Here is a 16,369-nt window from a genome sequence, read left to right as displayed (position 1 = left end):
TTTGGAATGGGATTCTTTTTCACAGATGAATTTAGGAAAAGAATAAAGATTAGCTGGTTAGTGAATTAAATCCACAGAATTGATTTCATAAGCATGGGGTTTGTATGAAAACATAGCCAGTGGTTGTCTTTTGCAGCCATTTGATACTACATTTAATTAAGAAATGAAGAATGAGCTAGAGCATTCTTTTCCCACATGAAAAAAAAGAGAGGACTTTAAACAATAATCACCCCTAAGATATTTGAAGCTGCAATAATTATTAGGTTTAATTTGGGAAATTTAGAAAACTTATGAAAAAGGTGATTATTTTGTCATTTTATTTGATTCCTACATTTAGCATAGTATAATATCTTTTTATTAAAAACAAAAATCCAGGATTCTAATGATTAGATTTACATATGATACAAAGTGACTTTGAGATTCTGGAAAGATTTATAGAATGCCCAATTACTTGTTTACCACTTTAAGGAGAAATACAAAGCTTCCAGAATCACATTTCAAACTGAAAAGACCATTTAATCCTTAGGATAATTTACTTTCTCTTGTGAAGCTTTCTGAAATTTGAGGCATCATAAATACATATTTTCTCTTTTTAATAGAAAGTAATCCTTTCCTGTTAAAAACATGACTATCACGGAATTAGCTCATGACATGACTTACAACAGGAGAGATGGGGAGGAGGTTGAAGTGAGGGTGGCAGACAAACTTGCTATCCCTCCTCATTTTTTCACATGACCTAATGAAGAATCTTGGGGATATGTGCTTCCAGAATTGCTCTTTCATTTTGACAGCCTGACATACTGAGGAAATAGGCTTGTTGATGCCATGAAAGATGAATACGAAAATACTACCCACTGGAAGAATCTTAAAGAACAAGTATTGGATCTGTGGTTTTTTTTGTTTTTTGTTTTTTCAAGAGAGAAAGATAGGGTGCCAAGAGAGAGGATACAGTGATTAATGATTATTATAACATACACACATATATACACACATATATGTAGCTCTATATTTAGTCTTCATATGTAAGACAATTGTTTATATTTTGCTTCACAATTTTATAATTGTTATATAATGAATTTTAAAGAAATATAAAGAATTTTATAATGTAATGAATTATATAAAAATATAATGAATTTTAAAGAAATACACGCATAAGGGTAGTCTCCAGTTTCTCCTTAAAAAACCTATAGGCTGCTAGCGGAGAATGGACCTATCCAAATATAATCATAACATGAAGCATAACAAGTCTATAAGAAATGTGTGAAGCAACATGAAGCAAGTTGGAAGAGAAATATAGCATCTCCCTGAGAAGGTACTGGAAGTTGACCAAGAAGCTAATCAAAATTTTGTATTGATTCTGGAAAGCTCAAAGCACTGAAGCTTACTGGTTAGACATTAAGAACATCCTCCTCTCCCCACTTCCTATTTCATTAGAGTATTAGCATTTTCTACACTGTTCTTTTGTTTTGTTTTGTTTTAAGTGTAAGTCTGCTTAATTGTGCAATATGCTGTTTAGGTTAACAGCATCTTTAATGAAAGATATAATACTGTTCAGCAGAGCATAGAGAAACTACTTTCTGGCCAGTTTAAAATACAGCATTAAATTCTATATATTGGACTGGGTGTAGTGTTTCATGCCTGTAATCTCATCACTTTGGAAAAGCAAGGCAGGAGGATCACTTCATGCCAGATCAAGACCAGCCTGGGCAACATAGAGAGATCCTGTCTCTATAAAAGGCATAAAATAAAAAATTAGCTGGGTGTGCTGGTACATGCTACCACAGTCCTAGCTACTTAGGAGACTGAGGCAGGAGAATCACTTGAGCTTAGAAGTTTGAGGTTATAGTAAGCTATGATTGCACTCCATTCCAGTCTGGGCAACAGAGTGAGGCCCTATCTCTATAAAAGAAATATTTTTTAAAATTACATATATCATACATTATATACACACACACACACACACACACACACACTCTCATAAGTTCTGGCTTCTTTAATTTATATGATTTGAAGCTTTTATAAGAATAATTTAAAGATCCTCATTCATTTTATTTTCTGTTTTAAGAGAAGCATCAGAATGTAAAATCTAGAATAAAAGACTTTAATAGAGTATTTTTTGGTTTGTTTGTTTTCAAGGCTCAATGGAGCAAACACTCCTATTTATTTAGCAATCACCATATGCCAGACATTGTTCTAAGAGTCTTTTTTTTTGCATTAAAATGTAATTTATTTATTATAATTGTACATATTTATCAGACACAATGTGTTTTGATACAAGTATACAATGTGTAATAAAGTAATTAGCATATTTTTATAGAGCGCTTAAAAGCGGATTAAAAGTTACAATTTTTAAGACTCACAATAATATCTCATTTAATCTTTTTTTTTTTTTTTTTTTTTTTGAGATGGAGTCTCGCTCTGTCGCCCAGGCTGGAGTGCAGTGGCGTGATCTCGCCTCACTGCAAGCTCTGCCTCCCGGGTTCACGCCATTCTCCTGCCTCAGCCTCCCGAGTAGCTGGGACTACAGGCGCCCACCACCGCTCCCGGCTAATTTTTTTGTATTTTTAGTAGAGACAGGGTGTCACCGTGTTTGTCAGGATGGTCTCGATCTCCTGACCTCATGATCCACCCGCCTCAGCTTCCCAAAGTGCTGGGATTACAGGCGTGAGCCACCGCGCCCGGCCATATCTCATTTAATCTTAAAATGAAGTGTAAGTTATTTTTGTTTCCATTTTACAGATAATAAAATCAGAGGGCTTGACCAAGGAACACCACAAGCAGCTTAGCAGTCTAGAAGTATGGAGGGCATAATTAGAATTAGCAGGAAGGACTAGATCCAGGTAGAAAAGAAGCACAGCATCCACCCTGTGCTGGAACACTGGATCAAAATCAGGGCTTTGATAAATAATTTCGGATAAATATTAATGATTCAATCATAGGCAGCTGACCAGGCACAGTGACTCATGCCTGTAATCCCAGCACTTTCAGAGGCTGAAGCAGGAGGATCGCTTTAAGCCAGGAGTTTGAGATCAGCCTGGGCAACAAAGCGAGACTCAGTCTCTACAAACAATAAAAAATATAGCCAGGAATGGTGGCACAAGCCTGGAGTCCTAAACTACTCAGGAGGCTAAGATGAGAGGACAACTTGAGCCCAAGAGCTTGAGGCTGCAGTGAGCCATGATTGTGTTACTATACTCCAACCTAGGAGACAGAGGGACACTCCATCTCTTCAAAAAAATTCATAGGAAATCATCTCTTTAAGAATTCTAAGCACCAAGAAAGCATGAATTCACCTAATTTCAAACTCGGGTACTTCAACCGATACCACCAGAACACTTTAATATAGTCAAGTGCAATTGCAAAGGCAGGGGAAGTCTTATAGCACTGACAGCCTTGTGTTAAGCAATGTATCCCTTAGCACTAGGTGTCAGTCCGACGAACATGATCCCTCTTTGGGAGCAAGATAGGATGGGGTTGGAGGTAGGGTCTTCATGGAATATATATGCTAAGTACTGACTGCATTAGAGGAAGGATAAAAGGTTAGTGTATAGGATGAAGAAGAAACGGATACAAAATAGCAACAAGTTATATCCAATATTTTCTTTTTAACTTTTGATTTTGCAAAATGAGACTAAAAGACAGTATCAATATCGAAAAGTAAGTATTTTTAAAATTTTGAGGAGAGAAATTTATAAAATATCTAAGCACTAGCTAGCACACAATATGACATTTTACTTTTAGATTTGTAGAGTAATCTTAGTCCTTTTCTGCTCACAGCATTCCAAACAATTCCAGAAAAGCTATTGCACCTCATGTCACTTGTTGAGCAGTATTTCCACTGTAAGTAAACTTGAGAACTCTATTAAAGATCATCTCCCTTGTCCCATTCCTTAGGGTCCTCAACTTCTTTCTTAAGAAAACTATAATTAATATAATTAACATGATCATCTATCTTTATAAGGATGAAAATCATTTAGCTTTTGATTCTGTCTTCAACAGCATAAGATCAAACAGCCTTCCCAGGCTGACAGTGGCAGAACCAATGAAATTAACATTACCTATTCATTCTAACTAAAAAACAAGTTATGCTGTTTAGATTGATACTTCTAATGACCCATGAGTATTCCTTTACAAGCACTTGTTTCCTATTTTATATTTTAAAATTGAGAAGCCATCATTTGCTTATCAAACTGTGAAATTTTTAAAATCCTGATTCCAATATTGGCATGAGTATTGCAAAACTCAGACTGCTTCCGCTACCAGTGAAGTGCATATTGGTATATAATTTTGTGGAACACTCACAATGTACACATTAGTCACCTCAAATATATTTATTTCTTTACACTACATAATCCCACTTCTACAAATTGATCCTAAGTACAATGTCAGCAATGAACATAAACATTTTAGAAGCGTATTTGTTGAAGTGCTATTTATAATAGTGAGATATTAAAAATGGTCTGAATGTCCAACAATGGGTAAATGGTGAAATAAATTATGAAATATGCACAGGATAGTATATCACAGAGCCATTAAAAATCACCTTTTCAAGTAACTGGAATGTATAGAATAGAAAATTTAATTTACCTTTCATGAAAACAAACCATGACAAAAACTGGAGGAAAATATACGAAAATGCTCGTAGTAGTATTAATAATAAAGAAAAAGAAGTAGATCAGAAAAACCAATACATATTTTTTTAAAAGGCAAAAAGTGTGGCCTAAAATGTTGCTAAGAATCAATGCCAAATTTACCTTCCTTGTTTCTGGACTTCATTCTGACTTTTTTTTTTTGTAATAACTTTAGGAGATTAAAACACGTTTCCAGTCTAAATTCAGTAACACTGTGTTTCATAAAATCTAAGATACCATTCATTACAAGACACACCTCATTTACTACCAGGAAAAAAAAAATGCTGTCAATTTAACTATAGCATAACTTAATTTTACATAATTTAATGTAAAATTACATGCATCACAGAATTGATAAAATATTGCAATGGTATTTCTGATGTTCTATTTTATATACCTCTATCGGTAGCTTGCGTTTATCTGGCAACACTAGTTATTTTGCTCAGCTAATATTTTCACAAAAAAACATGATTTTTCTGTGAGGGAAACTCTCATCTTAAACCAAAAGTACTTAGTTACAGTTGAAAAAAATGGTAATTTCCATTATATATATTCTGTTTTGATAACTTGGCTGTTTCTGGTGAGTTAATATATTTTTAAGAGACTTACTACATTTAACTGCTTTTACAAAATGTGATTTAGGTAACTGATTAATCGAATGTAATTTAATATTATTTTCATTTTCAGATAGAAGGGAAAACAATACTAATAAATACTAAACCACACATATCCAAGTGGGAAGACCTGATAGAAAGAGAGGTTTAAACATGTTTCCATTTCTATGTACACTTTATTTTCACTGGTATATGTATTTATTAATTTGAAAATAGGCAAGTCATCTTGACCAAACACACTCAATTTTCATATTCTCACAACAGAAATCTCCATGTGGAAGATGGTTAGGGAATCAGATTATGAAAATTTTTTATGCATTACAGTTACTTTTTTTATAATCTAACAAAAATCTTTTTTCTTTTCAGTTTTCTTTCTGGAAAGTGGTCAAAGCAAGATGAGATTGCAAACTGCTGTGTTTACCATATCAACTATATAATAAAAAATCAGGAAGGGAAGAGTTTACTTCTTATTAAAGAAGAGAAAGGAAAAGTTTACCTCTCATACAGATTTATTATTAAAACTTAACTCTGTGCATTAAAAACATTACTGATTCAATGATGTATACTTTACAAAAATCTCATTCTACTTGTAATTTTGGTTTTGTAGGTGGATGGGATAGGGTCTAGTAAGGGGTAAAAGTAGAAAAAAGTTCAAAAAGTCTTTAAAAATTGCACATTTAAATGCTCACAAATATCCATAGTATATGCTAAAAAGTGAATAAAAAAGAGAGACTTCAATAAATTTGACTCCGAACTAAATGAAAACACTTAATAAAATAATATAGTTTATAAATAGACTTTAAATCAATACTTGTAGACATTTCACCTTTTTTCTTTATTAAGTTTCCAATTATCTATAGGCATAATTTTAATATATTCTATTTGCTTCATTCTATACAGATTTCGAAGATAGGAAAGCACAGTTTGTACCTGAAAAGAGAAATAATCGTAGTTTTTCATCTGTGTGTGTGTGTGTTTGTGTGTGTGTGTGTGAGAGAGAGAGAGAGAGAGTGTCTGTGTGTCTGTGTGTTTATGTGTATTTGGCTGCAGGAAAGTGAGGTCAGAATTGAGGCCAGAAAAGGTACACATTTACAGTGTGCCTGTTATATGACAGACACTGCAATCTGAAGGGTTAAACATGGGCTTTAAAGAGAAAATTCCTGATTAGTGTAAGGGTAAATGAAAAGCTAATGTTTTCCTTTATGTTAATTATTAATCAAAAGCCTATACAAAAAGTTTAGCAACACCTGGCATGTTGTTCTTTTATAAGCAATAAAAGTCTTCATTTCATTCAGTGTTTAGTTTTTTTTTTTTTAATCTGAATACATGTTCAAAAAAAAAAAATAGAAGGCATAAATAAAATCCCAAGCTTATTGCTGTGAGGGCCTTCTGAGGTTCTGTTATTACTCTAAACTCAGTTAAGCTAGTTTCAAGTCTCAATTAAAGCCAATTAGTGAAAGCACAGAACAAAAGGAATGACATCTTGACACTCTGCTAACTGAAATTTTTTACTGAAAAGTACGTTTTCAACTCTATCCTCTTTAGGAAATACATCCTCGTTGGGTATATAATTGTGGAATTCAAAATGTTTTCCTGCAAATTCAGCAAGCTGACCATTCTTTGAAAGGTCAGCTTTCCAAGAAGTCATTCTTTTAATATTTCTGTTAATTAAACAAATGAATTCGAGTTGGATTTTTTTTTCATTATTTGAAACTCAGGTAGTAGTAAGATGAAATAAATTCAATATTCAAAAACCAAATAAATTATACTAATTAGAAAAACAAACAGTACTCAGGGAACCATGTTTGCTAGTAAGCCAACTCTGAAATATATTTCAGCTTTTACCACACATTGCAAGCATATTTTTGATGCAGCTATCTAAAGACCCATGATGCCTTTATTTTATTTCACAGTTTATTCATGATTGACACAAATACAGTACTGACCTTAATTCCAGCCAGAAGTTATAAGATACTTTGGATTAGATCAATAAAATCTAAAAGAAGAAGAGAAAAATACCCAGTAAGTTAAATCAGTTGAACAATCTGGCTTTTTCTTTCACTAACGAGGAAGATAAAATCAGAAGTGACTTGTTCCTCACTCCGTAAAATGCACTGACTGAAACACATCCACACAACGGTTACGTATAATACAACTTTAAGCTTACAAGTACGTTCTACATTTTATTGGAAAAAAACATACATTAAATGCCAAAATTACGTCCTATTTTTATTTTATACTTATTTAAAGTAGAAGTCCTATGCTCATATTCTAAAACAACCAACCAAAAAGAATTTTTAACACATTCTGTTCCTAATATACTACCATTGCTCTTAAGAGATGTTTAATCAAAAATAATAAAACTCATGCATTTTGATCCTGTCATAAGACTGAATGCTTATGTCCCCTCCACCCCAAATTCATATGTTGAGATCCTAGTCCCCCAATGTGATATTTAGAGGTGGGGCCTTTGGAAGGTGATTAGTGCCCCTACAAAAGAGATCCCAGAAATATAAAAAGTAGACTGTGCCTTTATACATGAGATCACAGAGAGCGCTCTTAACACCTTCTGCCTGCCATATGAAGGCGGAGGGAAAAACAGGAAGCAGGACCTCAGCAAAACCAATCTGCTGCTGCCTTGATCTTGAACTTCTCTGCTTCCAGAACTGTGAAAAATACATTTCTGTTCTTTTATGTTAGAAAAGTCTGTACAGACTGACACAGGTCTTTAATCTGATTTAATATGCACAGAGAGTCTGTAGATTTTCAGTCCTGGGTTGACAATCAGTCTAAACCTTTGCTAATGGTAGTAAAGTTCAAATAAGACAATTCCAGTGGTAAACGATCAATCTTTCCATTGGTTTCTTGCACCTAAGCCTTGCTACTAAAATATGCTGAGAAATAAATATGCAGAAAAGCATGTTGTCAAATCAAAGTTTAAAGAAGGTAAACCAGGGACAAAAAAAAACAAACAAACAAAAAAAACTTTGGTGCCAAAAGTCAGCCTGCCTCTTGAACAGATAGTAAACAAAACAACTTCAAACTGACAAAAGAGACTCCACTCGCCATAGGGAGCATCTACGGCAGTCTGTAATTAAAAAGCAAGTTAGGTTCTAGGAGTATGTTTGTGAGTTAATTGGATAGAAAACAGCATATGTTCTTGTACACGTTAGAAATGTTTCATTATTAGACTCCTATGCTAAGTCCAAAAACTAAATTAGCCTAAAACTAGTTATGTACTGAAAAGAAGAGTATAAAATAAGACAAAGAAAATACTAGTAAACCACAGAAAATACAACTGAATATGAAATAGTTGATTTTTAATCCTAAGGGCAGGTGTTTAAGAAAAGTAAACATTGTCCTATAATAACGAAATGATAGGTTGATACATCTGTGGAGATTTTTTTTAAGTATCTGAGGAAATTATAAAGGACATTTAAGATTAATGCCTTCAGTATATCTATCTTGATTTCAAACAACTGACATTATTTTACTTGGATAAAAATATTATTTTTTGGCTATAAAGCCAACAGCTCCCTAACTGTCATGGTGGCCCAGGGCACCACTGTAAACTCTCAGGGGAATGGTAAAATGTTTTCTTTTTCTTTTATTTTTTTTTGAGACAGGGTCATACTCTGTCACTTAGTCTGGAGTGCAGGGGTGTGATCATGGCTCACTACAGCCTCAACCTCCCAGGCTCAATCAGTCCTCCCACCTCAGCTTCCATAGTAGATGGAATTGCAAGCGTGAACCACTCTGCCTAAGTTTTGTATTTTTTGTACAGATGCAGTTTCACCACGTCCCCCAGGCTGGTCTCAAACTCCTGAACTCAAGCAATCCACCCACCTTGGCCTCTCAAAGTGCTGGGACTACAGGCAAAAGCCACTGCGCCTGGCCAAAATGTTTTCAATATATGAAAACAAAAACAAAAACAAAAAACCCACAGCAATATCCATTAGGCAGCATAAAAACTATTAACTTAAAGTGGTTTGCGGTTTCAATATTAGATCATGCTACATTCCTCTCAATGATGTTACAGCTTTGCAAGGTTGGGTTTTGATGATGTATGTGATATAAAAGCAAATACTGCATGAAAATCAACATGAAGTAAGAATTACCAAAAACCTTTTTTTCCATAAAAAATTAAAGGAAATAAGAATAATAGTGTCCAGTGTGACTGCAAGGTTTGAGGGCTGGGCAGTATTCAACAGGCACAAATCCCATTAGTAAGTGATTGTGGGTTTGCTTTCAAAAACAAAAATAGATTTGCTTTCAATTTATGTGTATTATTTTTTCAAAAGGCTATTAAGTTGTTAGGACTTAAACATATTATGTTATTTAAATGAAACTGTCAGGTACATCTTTTGGCCTAGAGGCACCTTGAAAACAAAATTACTGAGATACTAAGGGTGCCATAAACTGAGAATATTTGGAACATTCCTGTTAAGCATAGTTTCTTATTTGTTTATTTTTTGTTTTGCTCCACAAATTTAAAGAGAAAGCATGAGAAATTTAAAATAAAAATACTAGGAGAGTAAAGGAAAAAAGAGAAAAATATGTTTCTAAAATATGAAGAAAAAATGCTAAGAGAGCAGGAAGGACAGTGATTCAACACACTCAGTGGATGTGTGGCTGGGTTGCATGTGCACTATTGTGTGTGCAAGAGATGGCTAAAATAGAATGTACATAAGAACACTAGGCTATGAAAGACAGAGTGGATACACTGCATATGTGTTCATTTTAATCATATTATCAATCATTATCCCCTAAGAAAAAAGGAGACAGTGGAAAGGGATTGTGATTAAGATCTAAATATTCACTAGGAAAAAAATGATAGCTTGCACAGCAATGCAAATGTACTTAATGCCACAAAACTGAACCATTTAAAATGGTTAAAATATTAAATTGTATGTTACATATATTTTACTACAATATAAAATAGGTGATGCTGTCATCCTAGGATCTTTCATGATGTCTCATACAAAAACCTGCTCTATAATCGATAAATGCATACTGAGCAATGAATACCAGGATGATACTGCCACTTAACAACTCTTTAAAGAGAAAGTGGTTCACTAGTTGCCTGGAGTCAGGGAAAGTCTAACCTGAACCTGCCCATTTGTTTACTTGCAAGTTTTAGGCCTCAATTTATCATTTGACTATAGCTACTTCTTGCTAATTTCTCTTTGACACAAATCAGCATCCTGATATCTTTAATATTCTTTTAAATAGACTGGATTTCATTTCTTCTACATGCACTCCCAAATATATACCTTCATAGCAAAAACAAAATGATATTGTGGAATTTTTTTTTTTTTTAAGTTGAGTTTTATGACACAGGAGCCTGACTTCTTTATGTGTTCCATAATGTGTTTGGAAAGACATTCCAACTTACTTGTCCCTCTTCCAGTGTTCCTCCTCCCCAATACTGGAAGCCCCATCTCCAAGAAAAATCTTCCTTAGTCTCTCTTTTTTTTTTTTTTTTTTTTTTTCAGAGACAAGGTCTTGCTCTGTCAACCAGGCTAGAGTGCAGTGGCACGATCTCAGCTCACTGCAATCTCCACCTCCTGGGTTCAAGTGATTCTCCTGCCTCAGTATCCCGAGTAGCTGGGATTACAGGGGCACGTCACCACGCCCAGCTAATATTTGCATTTTTTAGTAGAGATGGGGTTTCAGTACAGCATGATTCAAAAACCAACTGTATTCAAAATATTAATACTCTTTCAGGTATGTGAACTTTGTATTTGAACCCAACGTTTTCAGCACACAAAATATCAATAAATATTGTTAAATGAATAAAGGTGCTTACTGTTGTATTTTTTCCAATTATATGTCAAATTTTAAAAAACAGCTGAAAATACCCTTTGTGGTGAGAATAAGAAAATAAAGTCCCATCCTTGACTTATATAACTTCCACTGAAAGGACAGTCTCTTCAACAAACTGTGTTAGGTAAACTGGGTACTACATGCAAAAGAATGAAAATGGACTTTTATCTTACATCATGCACAAAAATCAACTCAAAATGGAATGAAAACTTAAATGTAAGACCTGAAACCATAAAACTCCTAGAAGAAAACACAGGGAATAAGCTTCTTGACATTGACTTTGCCATGATTTTTTGAATATGACACCAAGAGCTCAGGCATCACAAGCAGAAATAAACAGGTGGGGCTACATCAAACTGTCCACAAAAGGAAACAATCAACAAAATAAAAAGGTAACCTAGACAATGGGAGAAAATATTTGCAAACCATATATCTGATAAGGGGTTCATATCCAAAATATAGGGCTGGGTGTGGGGACTCATGCCTGTAATCCCAGCAATTTGGGAGGCCAAGGAGGGTGGAGTGCTTTGAGTCCAGGAGTATGGAAAGGCCTTATGGTAAGTGGAATAAGCCAGACACAGAAAAATACTGCATAATCTCACTTATGTGGAATCTTAAAAAGCTGAACTAATAGAAGTAGAGTAGCATGGTGGTTATCAGGAGGTGGGGAGGTTGGCAAAATGAGGACATGTTGGCCAAAAGATATAAGGTCACAGTTATACAGGATGACTAAACCTAGAGGTCTAATGCACAGCATGATGACTATAGTTAATAATATTGTAAGGTATACTGAAAATTTGCTAAAAGAATAGATTTCAGGTGTTCTTATTTTTTAAAACAATAACTGTGTGAGGAGACAGACACGTTAATTTGCTTCACTCTAGTAATCAATTCACTGTGTGTATATATATATATATATATCAAAACATCATGTTGTACACCTTAAATATATACAATTTTTATATAAAAATTAGAAACACAGTTCTGAGAGAATAGAGGTATTCATTTTTGACCTGGTGGGCTCAAGCTGTCCTGTGGCTTCTGTTTGTTTGCTTGCTTTTCTTATCTTAAGAAGAACACTTTCATTTGCAGTGCCAGGAGCAGCTGCTTTGTAAATGACTCCCTGGAACTTTTTTTTTTTTTCCCCCAACCAAGCCAGTTATTGAGTAAACAGGCACAGAATTGTGAAGATTGATGTTGCCCCAAGGCTCAGTCCTCACTGTGAACATCTGCCATTTCAAACACACAGGTCAAGAGTTTTCGTGTAGTGTTTTGCTAAACAATGCCCTAAGCAAAACACAAATAAAATTCTTTTCAATAGGATTTAGCATCTGCTTCCAGGTGGCTTAAGGTATCAGCATACTAAAAGCACCAATTCTCCATCCTCTGTCTCTTTCTCCTCACCTAAAAGGTAAGATAAATGTCAGCAAATAATCTTGAGTTGATTGGTAAAGCTCTTCTTCCCTCCTGCCACATCCCCACCCCAATGAGAAATGACTTCATGCCTCCATATTATTAATCATACTGTGATGGTCAGATAACATTATAAAGCCTATGTCAAACTAAAATAGGCCTGATTATACCTCACAAGGAGGACAAAATGAAAATAGCAGACAATTTTTAGCTATTGGATTATCAAAGTTAATTGTGAGCTGAAAATTCACAATTTTTATATTTCTTATGCTTCTGCCTTGTTAAAGTTACAGAAATTGTTGCTCCTTAAGTAACACAAAAGTTACTACTGGAGTTACACCTTACAGAAACAAATGTTGGCAATACTGCAGTTATAAGATATTTTTAAAATTCCATTAAAAATGGCAATGTTTTTTATTTGTTTGTAATTCTTGTAATTCTCATATTTTTAAGATATAGAGTAGGCTTTTTGTTTTTTTGTTTTTTTGTTTTTTGTTTTTTGTTTTTGAGACAGGGTCTCACTCTGTTGTCTCGGCTGGAGTGCATTGGCATGATCATGGCTCACTCCAGTCTCGACCTCCCCAGCCTCAGATGATCCTGCCACCTCAGCCTCCTGAGTTGCTGGGACTACAGGCATGCACCACCATGCCCAACTAATTTTTCTATTTTTTTTGTAGAGATAGAGTTTCCCTATATTGTACAGGCTTGTCTCAAACTCCTGGGCTCAAGTGATCCACCCTCTGAAATTGCTGAGATTACAGGCATAAGCCACCGTACCCAACTGGGTAGGGTTTTTTTGTTGTTGTTTGTTTGTTTTGTTTTGTTTTTTTTAGCATCATTGGGTATTTTAGGGATCCAGTGTTCTTTAATCTTAAAGAGTTCACTTAATTAGAATCTAGTGGGATAAAGGAGGTTGTGAAAAAGCCAAAAAACAAAAAGGCGTGATGGAAAAAAAAAAATTCCTATTGTCACAAGGAAATACTAACAGAGCTTTTGGGAGATCAATGAAGGGGAGAAAAATCCTGTTATGAAGATAAAGATTCACAGAGGAAGTTGCATTTGAGTTAGTCCTTGAAGGAGGTAAGGAATTTTGATAGGTGGAGATGGAGTGGGAAGGAGACCAATTCAGACAATGGACAGGACACCGCAGAAACAAAGTAACAGAAGAATCAAAGCCCAGGGGGTGTTTGGAAAAATACGTAGCCTGGAGTATGACACACAAGAAGAGCAGTAATTGGATGGAAAGCTAAGTTGGCTCTATATATGAAGTAATGACCCTGAATGACAATCTGAGGAGGCTATTCAATTAAATATATTTAATTTTGTAGGTGAAAGTGGACCACTGAAGGTTTTAAATTCAAGAATGGCATAATTAGGAAATTTAATCTGGTAATATTATATAGATGATTGGAACAGAGAGGGGAGTGCTTAAAGAAGTATTCATATAAGTGGCTCCTTCAGAAGTCCAGGTGAATGGTAATGAAGACAATTCAGGTGGAGACAGTGTCCATACAAAGGAGAGTGTTAAAACTATTGCATGGATATGTGTATTAGTCTGCTGAGACTGTGATATAGTTCTGATGTTTGTCTCCCCGCAAATCTCATGTTGAATTGTATTCCCTATTGCTGGAGGTGGTGCCTGGAGGGAGGTGACTGGATAATGGGGGCAGAGCTCTCATGGCTTGGTGCTGTCTTCAGGATAGTGAGTTCTCACAAGATTCAGTCACTTAAAAGTGTGTGCCACCTCCTCCCGGCATTCTCCCTTTTCTTTTCCTCCCCAACCCCTGTCTCCTGCTTTCACTATGTGAAGTGTCTGCTCCTGCAATGCTCTCCACCATGAGTAAAAGCCCCCTGAGGCCTCCCCAGAAGCTGATGCGGACACTGTGTTTCCTGTATGGATTGCAGAACCATAAGCCTATTGAATTTTTTTTTAATAAATTACCCAATCTTGGGTATTTCTTTATAGCAATGTAAGAACAGCCTAATACTTTGAACTGAAGAGTAGGGTGTTGCTATAAAGATACCCAAAAATATGGAAGCAGCTTTGGAACTGGGTAACAAGCTGAGGTTGGAAGAGTCTGGAGGGCTCAGAAGAAGATAGAAAAATGAAGGAAAAAACAAGCGCTTACAGCACCCGAACTATCTTTATAACCCTAACAGGACAACCTCGCTTCCCAACCTCAATCAATATTAACGAGAATAACCCCTTTGGAATTTTTTAGAGACTAGTTACATTATTGCGACCAAAATGCTGATGGTGATATGGACAGCAAAATCCAGGCTGATGAGGTCTGTGATGGAAATGAGGAACTTACTGGGAACTGGGGTAAAGGTCACACGTTTTATGTGTTAGCAAAGAGCTTGGCTGGATTGTGTCCATACCCTAGGGGTCTTTGGAAGTTTGAGCTTCATAGTGACTATACAACGTATCTAGCAGATGCAATTTCTGAGCAGCAATACATTCAATAGGTGGCCCGACTGTTTCTAATAACCTACCCTCAGAAGCAGGAGCAAAGAAAAGATTAAGAGTTGGAATTTATATTTAAAAGGGAAGCACAGCATAAAAGTTTGGAAAATTTTCCACCTAACCATGTGGCAGAGAAAGAAAAAGCTTTTTTTGAGAGAGGAATTCAAGCAGGCTGTGGAACAACCAATTGCTAGATAAATTTGCATAACGAAACCCCACCCAGTGCTGATAGCCAAGACAACGGGAAAAAGGCCTTGAAGGCATTTCAGAGACCTTCATGTAAGCCCCTCCCATCATAGGCCCAGAGGCCTAGGAGGGAAGAATGAATATGTGGGCCAGGTCCAGAGCCCCACTGCCTGGCACAGCCTCAGGATACCGTACTGCATTGGAAGCTCTGGGTCCAGACTCTGCTCAAAGGACCCCAGACACTGTCGTGCCACTGCTCTGGAGAGCACAAACTGCTGTAAGTCTTGGCAGCCTCCATGTGTTGTTAAGCCTGCAGGTGCACAAAGTCCAAGAGTGAATGAGGCTTGGCACCTTCCACCTAGTTTTCAAAGGATGTATGGAAAGGCCTGGAAGCCTAGGCAGAAGCCTGCTATAGGGGCAGAGCCCCAACAGAGAACCTCTACTAGGGTAGTGCTAAGGGGAAATGTGAAGTTGGAACCCTCACATCTGGTCTACACTGGGGCACTCCCTAGTAGAGCTGTGAGAAGGGAATCACCACCCTCCAGACCTCAGACCGGCAGCTTGTATCCTGCACCTGGAAAAGTTGCAGGCACTCAACAACCTGTGAGAGCAGCTACGGGGTGTGGGGAGGATGCACCCTGCAAAGCTAAAAGGGCAGAGCTAACCAAGGCCTTAGGAGCCCCCTCATTGTACCAGTGTGCTGTGGATGTGAGACATGTAGTCAAAAGACATTATTTTGGAGCTTTAAAGTTCAATGACTGCCCCTGCTAGGTTTTGAACTTGCATGGGGCTTTTAGCCCCTTTCTTTTGGCCAATTTCTTCCTTTTGGAATATCAGTGTTTACCCAGTGCCTATACCCCCACTGTATATTGGGAATAAATAACTCTTTTTGATTTTACAGGCTTGTAGATTGAAGGGATTTGCCTTATTTCAAATGAGGTTTTAGACTTTGGACTTTTGAATTAATGCTGGAATGAGTTAAGACATTGGGGGACCATTGGGAAAGCATGACTGTATTTTGCAATGTGAGAAGGACATGAGATTTGGAAAGGGCCAGGTGCAGGATTATATAGTTTTCATATTTGTCCCCACCCAATTCTCACGTTGAATTGTAATCCCCAGTGCTGGAGGTGGGGCCTAGTAGGAGGGGTTCAGATCATGGAGGTGATCCCTCATGGCTTGGTGCTGTTTTGTAATAGTGAGTTCTCATGAGATCTGGTCATTTAAGAGAG

General features: G+C 36.2%; 1 protein-coding gene across 3 annotated transcripts in view; it reads right to left on the bottom strand.

The window, feature by feature from the left end:
- Positions 1 to 16,369, bottom strand: part of MAP2 (microtubule associated protein 2) — a 306,179-nt gene that overhangs the window by 215,659 nt on the left and 74,151 nt on the right. For 2 of the 3 annotated variants that reach the window (XM_009182940.4, XM_009182939.4), the window contains exon 2: positions 7,192 to 7,241. The exons of the other annotated variant lie outside the window; for it this stretch is intronic. The gene's annotated coding sequence lies outside the window, so the exon portion shown is untranslated. The remainder of the gene's footprint in view (positions 1 to 7,191; positions 7,242 to 16,369) is intronic. 3 annotated transcript variants of the gene reach the window in all.

The sequence above is a fragment of the Papio anubis genome, chromosome 10 (genome assembly GCF_008728515.1).
Source record: "Papio anubis isolate 15944 chromosome 10, Panubis1.0, whole genome shotgun sequence".
NCBI lineage: Eukaryota > Metazoa > Chordata > Mammalia > Primates > Cercopithecidae > Papio > Papio anubis.
The sequence above is the reverse complement of the archived record's forward strand: the minus strand, read 5'-3'. Positions and strand labels throughout refer to the sequence as shown.